Source organism: Neovison vison, chromosome 3 (genome assembly GCF_020171115.1).
Source record: "Neovison vison isolate M4711 chromosome 3, ASM_NN_V1, whole genome shotgun sequence".
Classification (NCBI taxonomy): Eukaryota; Metazoa; Chordata; class Mammalia; order Carnivora; family Mustelidae; genus Neogale; species Neogale vison.
The window spans coordinates 45,192,055-45,199,804 of record NC_058093.1 but is presented as its reverse complement, the minus strand read 5'-3'; positions in this window follow the sequence as shown (position 1 = coordinate 45,199,804).

Sequence of the window (7,750 nt, the reverse complement as noted above, 5' to 3'; positions counted from 1 at the left end):
TTGAAAAATAAATAAATGAAGGAAGCAAGCAAGCTAGCAAGCTTGGCCCTGCCCCACCCCTACTGTGGAGGTCCTGACACAGCTGGGGTGTGGCCTGGGAGCCCTGTCCCTGGCTTCTGCTGTGCTGGCTTCCCCGGCTACCCGGCAGGCATCAGTGCCTTTGCACTGAGGCATACATGGCCTGAGCAGAGCATCACTCTGTGCCGAGCCCTGGCCCTGAGGTTGCCCTCAGAACCCTGTTTCCTCGTGAGAAAGATCAGAGGCCCCACTTGTATGCACAGTCTCCCACCCTCCTCCAAAATACCTGCCAACGGGGACCAACGCTGTCTATACTGGACGTGGCACTAACCCTCCTCCATGAGCCTGGTGCTGTGCCCGAAACACACAGACACCCACTAGTCTCTCCTTTCAACACCCGTGTTAAGGATCAGCTGTGCCCCACCACAGGGAGGGGGAGAGTCCCCGGCGTGGAAATCTCAGCCCTTATGCCTGAGTTGTAGGGGCAGGTAGTGACTCACAGCAGAAGCGGCAGACTCTTAGGGAATGACTCACCTGCTCCCGGGGGACCAACCTTACGGCTTTGCCCCAGACTCAGCAGGTTCCCGAACAAAGGACTCCCAGTTTTAAAACCAGTGTGGGTTGGGAACCCTCCCCCTACCCCTCACATTGCTCCCCACCAGCCTGCCTCCCACTGCCTCCCTCCCTCCCCACCAAGTTAAGTTTTCCTGCTGAGCCACTCGCTGATATCAGCCTCTGTCCAGTGGGGCTGACAATTCTTAAGCAATCCTCAGAAGTCCCACAGGTTCCTTAGCTGGGCACGTGGGGCCATTCGTACACACACTCCAACATCCTCCCTCCTACAGCTCCCAAGACACATCCAGAACCCGGGGTCTGCCCACAGCAGGTCCTCCTGTCCCCACATCAGCAGCCCAGGGGGCCATGTCCCTCTGGTTCCCCAGATGCCTCCCCGCCCCACCCACTGGGCAGCTGACGCCTGGGCTCTCTGCCAGCCACGTCTATCTCTCCCCACCTGGGCTTACAGCCCCGCAAGGCTGACGCTATCTCTGCCAGCAGACCCGTGCTTTCCTCGAAAGCTGCCTCTGGTCGGATGGGTACTTTGACTCTCTCACAGGACTTGTTATTGAACAGATGGATAAAGCCATTTATTGGCCAGAACTGACAGGGTGCCTTGTCCAGGCGTTGTGCCTGGACCCTCGGGAAGGCGTAAGCCCACCCGGACCCTGCCCACAGAACCCATGGCCCAAGGCAGCAGGGGGCATGGTGGCTCCCCAGGAGGACAAGTCCACCCCCTAACACCTGAAACCTGTGAGCGTGATCTTGTTGGGAAAGTGGTCTTTTTTTTTTTTTTAAGATTGTATTTATTTATTTGACAGAGATCACAAGTAAGCAGAGAGAAAGAGGAGGAAGCAGGCTCCCCGCTGAGCAGAGAGACCCATGTGGGGCTCGATCCCAGGACCCTAGGATCATGACCTGAACCAAAGGCAGAGGCTTTAACCCACTGAGCCACCCAGGCACCCAAGGGGTCTTTTTTTAAAAAAAAAAAAGATTTTATATATTTGACAGAGAGAGACACAGCAAGAGAGGGAACACAAGCAGTAGGAGAGGGAGAGGGAGAAGCAGGCTCCCTGTTCGGGAGGAGGACTTGATCCCGGGACCCCAGGACCATGACCCGAGCTGAAGGCAGACACCCAATGACTGAGCCACCCAGGTGCCCCGGGAAAGGGGTCTTGCAGATGTAATTATAATGTAATGATCTCAGGCACCCTGGACTCAGGCCCTAAATCCAAAGACAGGTGTGCTGATAAGAGAAAGGCATGATTTGAGACTGAGACACCCAAGGAGAAGCCACGTGAGGCAGAGACTGGAGGATGAGGCCCCAGCTAGGCGAGCCAGGGGCTATCAGGACCAGGAAGAGACTGGAAGGACGTGCAGAACCTAGCAGGGCACACACCTCGATCAGTCCCAGATCTCTGTCCCCTAAAGTGTGTGAGAATACATTTCTGTGTTTAAGCCAAGTGCACGGTAACTTTGGGGGCAGCCACAAGAAACGCATTTACCCAGGCATGGAACCAGAATCACAGACCACTGGCTGAGCCAGGGCTGTGAGCGGGACTTGGGGGCATGGAGTCAGAGAAGGGTGTGAAGTTCACCACAAAGAGACAGGAAGCGTCGGAGCCCAGGGTTAGAGGCTCCGGACCACGGAGGAGAGACTGACAGAACCCATCCCCATGTCGCAGGGAAGTCGTCAGGGCGCAATGATGGTATCAGGTTTGGAAAAGGGCACACTGTCTGCTGTGTGCAGGGAGAAGAGAAAGAAAGGATGCTGACTCCGAGGAGACCCAGGGTGACCCCCTGCCCCCCACACCAGCCAAGAGGGGGCCTAGAGATCAAGAAACACCCACCTCCCAGCGGCATCAGGCATGTGAAGGTTACATTTGTTCCTGTGAGGCCAAACCCACAGAAGCTGGTTTCAGTCGAAAAGAGTCTTTAGGGGCACCTGGGGGGCTCAGTTGGTGAAGTGTCTGCCTTCGGCTCAGGTCATGATCTCTGGGTCATGGGATCGAGCAGACTCCCTGCTCAGGGGGAGTCTGCTTCTCCCTCATCCTCTGCCTCTGAAGCTTCCCCTGCTTGTTCTCTCTCTTGCTTCCTCTCTCTGAAAATAATTTTCTTTTAAATCTTTAGATAAAAAGTCTTCAGTTTGGTTCAGGGACAGAAAGACAGACCGCCCTGGACCCAGAATCTTCTCTTGACTCTTACACTGTCTCTTTCACCCTGCTCATGTGTCTCTCTGTCTCTGACTCCACCTGCCTCTGAGGCACCGTGTCTTTCTCTCTGTGTCTACTGCTCCCTGTCTCTCCTCATCGATGACTGGTGAACAAGAACTCAGCAGCTTCCAAGGACAGTGATCACGTGTCCTCTCCCAGGGAATATGGACGGGACCTAGCAGGAAAGGCTTGTCTGTGCCTCACTACAGCCGAGTTTGGGGGCTGGCCCACAGGCTGGGGCGGTCAGTCAGGGCACCACATGTGGCCTCCCTGCAAGCTGGGATTCCTCGCAACGTGGCAGCTGGCTTCCCAGGCAAGTGTCCAAGAGAGGGAGAGAGCCAGGTGGGAGCCACTGCACTTCAGTGGTTAGAGAAGTCCCTCAGTTCTGCGGCTCAAGGGGTGCAGAGAGCTTGCCCACCTCTCAGTCAGGACCGTCAGTGTCACCTCCAGGATTGCAGGGGGCGATGGACACACATTGCTGCGGCTAACTTTGGACGATTCAGTCTCTGTCTTTCCGCTGACCCCACTTTCACTCTGTCCGTCCATCTCTGCCTCTCACCATCTCCCTGAGCCTTGGTCTGGCCCTGTCCCAATGGCTCACTCTGTCTTTGGCACCCAGACCCTCCTGCTCTCCCTCTCGCAGCTCACCAGTCTCTCCTCTGCCCATGCCCCTTGACCTTCTCTGAGCATCAGCCTCTCTAAGCGGGAGACCCTTAGTCTCACAGAGTCAGAAAGTCCAGCCTGACCCCACGTGGCCATCAGCTCAGGGAGCCACCTCCACCACAGGGCTCTCAGTTCACGTTCTTGTGACAGAATCCTGGCCAGCCAGTTGGCCAGGGTCAGGTTTCTCTGGCCCAGGGGCCCCTGCTCCAGGCCTGTATTGACTGGCAGAGCCTGACCACTTGGATAATTAAGAGCCTTGGCTGCAGTCTGTGGAGGAGGAGGTTTCCCTCCCTCACACAGTGGGTGCATGATTTGTCAGGACTTGCCATTGCAAAGGAGAGTCTCAACTCAAAGCTGCAAACAAAAAGCATCATCACCTGCGAAGCAGATGCTGCTGATGTCCTCAAGCTTTAGAACCACCACACAAGGAGGCAAGAGAGGAAGAAGTACCTGGGCATTCCATCCCTCACCTAAGGCAGGACACACATTGTGATGGACAATGTGTGTCCATCACATAATCATTTAGGGTTCCCCAGGGACACAGAACCAACAGGATGTGTGTGTGTGTGTGTGTGTGTGCCTGTGTCTGTGTGTGCATTTCTTTTTTTTTTTTTTTTTTTTATTTTTCAGAGAGAGAGAGGGAGAGAGCGAACACAGGCAGACAGAATGGCAGGCAGAGGCAGAGGGAGAAGCAGACTCCCTGCCGAGCAAGGAGCCCGATGCAGGACTTGATCCCAGGACGCCGGGATCATGACCTGAGCCGAAGGCAGCTGCTTAACCAACTGAGCCACCCAGGCGTCCCTGTGTGTGCATTTCTATGTATATGTACGTGATATATCAAGACATACACATAACACACACACATTTATATACTATACACATATACACATATGCAAAGAGATTTATTTTGAGGAATTGGCTCAGATGACAGCAAAGGCTGGCAAGTCTGAAATCCAGGCTGGCAGGCTGGAAACTCAGACAGGAGCTGATGTTGTAGTCTTGAGTCCAAAATTCACAGGGCAGGCTGGCAGCCTAGAGACTCAGACAGAGTTTGTATGCTGCAGTCTTGAGGGAGAACTGCTTTTTCTCAGAGAAACCGATTTTTGCCAGTGAGGCCTTCAACTGATGAGATGAGGCCCACCCAGATTATTAAGGGTAATCTTCATGTAAAGTCCACTGATTGTAGATGCTAATCCCATTTACAAAATATCTTCCCTGCCACTCTAGACTGGCAACGCACCACATAACTTGGGGACCACAGCCTAGCCGAGTCGACTTAAAATGGAACCATCACTCCCATGAGGACATCTGGAGAATAGGGATGTCCAGGACGGGCTGGTGTTTGGGCATAGCTGACTGCTAGAACCCTAAGTTTCGCCCTTGGTCTCATCCACCTTCGGGCTTGCTTTCCTCCATGTGCAGCCTCCACGGTGACACTTTCCTGCACGTGGCAACATCACACACCATCGGACACCTAGCTGAGCAGCTGCAGGAGAGACCACCTCTTGGCTCACATGCCATATCCATGCCCGAGAGAGCTGTGAGTGCCCCACTGTGGGCCTCGACCCACCATGGGGGCTCCCACCAGAGCCTGGTGGTTCCCCACCCCACCCCCCGCCAAAGAACTGGACCAAGGGGAACAGGAAAAGGGCCAGAGAAACCAACACGCCCACAGAGCTCCTCTCTGCCATGTTGCTCACCAGTGCATTGCTTTGGCAACTTTTTCTCAGAAATCAATTTTTCTGCTGTTTGAACACAAGATGAATTTATTTTATTTTCTCAAAGGTCATAGCCAAAAAACACAGTTGCCTCAACCTTCAGCAGTCTTGATCCAGGGGACCCAGGGCCACCCCTGGACATCTCCCCGCAGCAGTGGCCGCGCTGGAGTCGTGGCCCAGGGCGTGTGCTGGCTGCTTCTGAATCCATAAAGTAACAAAAGAATGCCCTGGGTTACAATTAATAAGGATCATTGTTCCTGGACGTGAACAAAGCCGGCCTTCATTTCTTTATTTGGTGGCCCATTTGGTGAAGCAATTAAGAAGCGCCCAGGCCAACATACACACAGAGTGGTTTTCATTACATCCTGCGCATTTATTTTTCCAGAGAGAAATAGTTCTTGGGGAAATGTCCATAAAAGCAACCTTAGCGGCTGTGTGATCGTGTGTGTGCGTTTCCTGTAGGAAGTCTGTTGAGTTTAAGGCCCAGCTTTAGTACCACGTCTTAGGGAGGGAGGGGGATGGTGAAGGCCGCCCACAGCCTGGGGGATGGGGAGGTCAATGTCGTGGCGCGGGCACGGGGCAGGGGGACGGGTGCCCCTGAAGACAGGCAGCCTGGCTGAGGGCGACACGGCCTCCATGGACTCCAGCAGCCCTCGGGAGCCCTTGGGACCTATGCCCACCCAACTGTGCTCGCTGCTTCATGTGTTCCTTAGAGACAATTCTAAGGGATCAACTTTACAAGGAATAATCAGACCCCAGATGGAAGGTCTGAGATGCAGGACAGAATGATGAGCAGATATCGGTGAATATGTGAATAAACTTGGACAAAACGTGGCTGCCTAAGCAACAACAAAGCAAATCGTGAGCTGAGAAAAGCAAGGTAAGATTAAAAGACCAGCTACTACAGCCTATCAGCTGGGGTTGTGTTTGTATTGTTGGAAGAAAGCTAAAGATAGGGATTAATCATGGGCTTTGTAAGCTGTAAGGAGTTCAAAGCAGTTAAGGTAACCATTAAAATAACAACTGTATGTTGGGCACCTGAGTGGCTCAGTTAGGTGAGCATCTGCCTTCAGCTCAGGTCATGATCTGGGGTGCTAGGGTCCGAGTCCTGCATCAGGCTCCCCGCTGAGCAGGGAGTCTGCTTCGCCCTCTCCGTCTGCCCCTCCCCCCATGCATGCACATGCTCTCTCATTCTCTCAAATAAATAAAATCTTTTTTAAAAATAACAACCATAATTTGAAAATTATGCTTTCAAGCTAGACATATCTAGGAAAATGGTATACAAAAAAAATAGGATAAAAACCTTTCTTTTTCCAAAACAAGGCAAAAAAAAAAAAAAAGTGAAGCTGAGAAAACACGGAAAGTGGGAAAAATAGAGCCCACGTAATAAGACCATATGGTACATCCAAATGGAACACACTCTGCAGGTGAAAACAGAATGCCCGACAGAATGCTTACAAGAGACACAATTAAAATATGAAAATTCAGAGAGATTTAAAGGCAAAGGATGAAAACACGTCCCAAAGAGAACTCCATTAACTATCACAGTGGGTGCGAGACTTTAAAATACATCTCTCAGGAAGTGAAGAATCAAGCAGGAAAAGCATCTCCAAGAATCTGACTTCGCATAAGACAACCAACGGGCTTGACGGAACAGGCATATTACCTACAACACGGTGCCCGGGATTCCTTTCCAAAGTATACAAAACACAACAATAAGCAGTGTGGGCGAGGATGTGGGGACCCGGTGCCCTGCTGGCGGGACCACAAAAAGGTGCGGCTGCTATGGAAAACAGAGCAGAGTTTCTGCAAACAGACTCCCCATATGATCCAGCAACTCCAATGCTGTGCGTGTCTCCAAAAGAATAGACACAAGCAGATTTTGCACACCCACATTCAGAGGAGCTGTATTTCAAGAGCCAAAGGTGGGAGCAGCCTGGGTGTTCATGGATGGATGAAGAATTAAACAAAATGCGGTCCATCGGCACGAAGAAATATTTGTGAGCCTTAGGAAATGAGATCCTGACCCACAGGAAGACATGAAGCTGAAGACACCATGTCCCCTGAAACAGGCCAGCCACGGAAGGATAAGGACTGCACATTTGCAGTTGCACAAGGAACCTAGAGCCGTCACACTCACGGAGACAGAGAGCGGATGGGTGGGCGCCAGGGGCTGCGGGTGGGCTGGGGAGTCAGGGTTTCATGGGGACATGAAAACATTCTGGAGACGGACTGTGATGAGCATTTACAGCACAAACGTAGTTAATGCCACTGCACTAGACACATAAAAATGATGAAAATGTGCATTTTATGTGTATTTGGCCACAATAAAAAAAGGTGGGATAATGACATGTCAGGTGTTGTTACATCCTAGAAAGTGAAAAATTGTTGAAAAAAACTACTTGAGCTTTTATGAACTGGAGTACGCGTGAGGCTCAGAGGGTGGAGACCAGGCAGGGAACCTTCTCTCACCACAACGCAGCCAAACCAGAAGTCAAGAATAGGAGGACCCGGGTGGTGGTGGGGTAATCTGTCAAAGGGCCAAAGGATAAATTATGATGGGTTGAGAAAATATTTGCAATG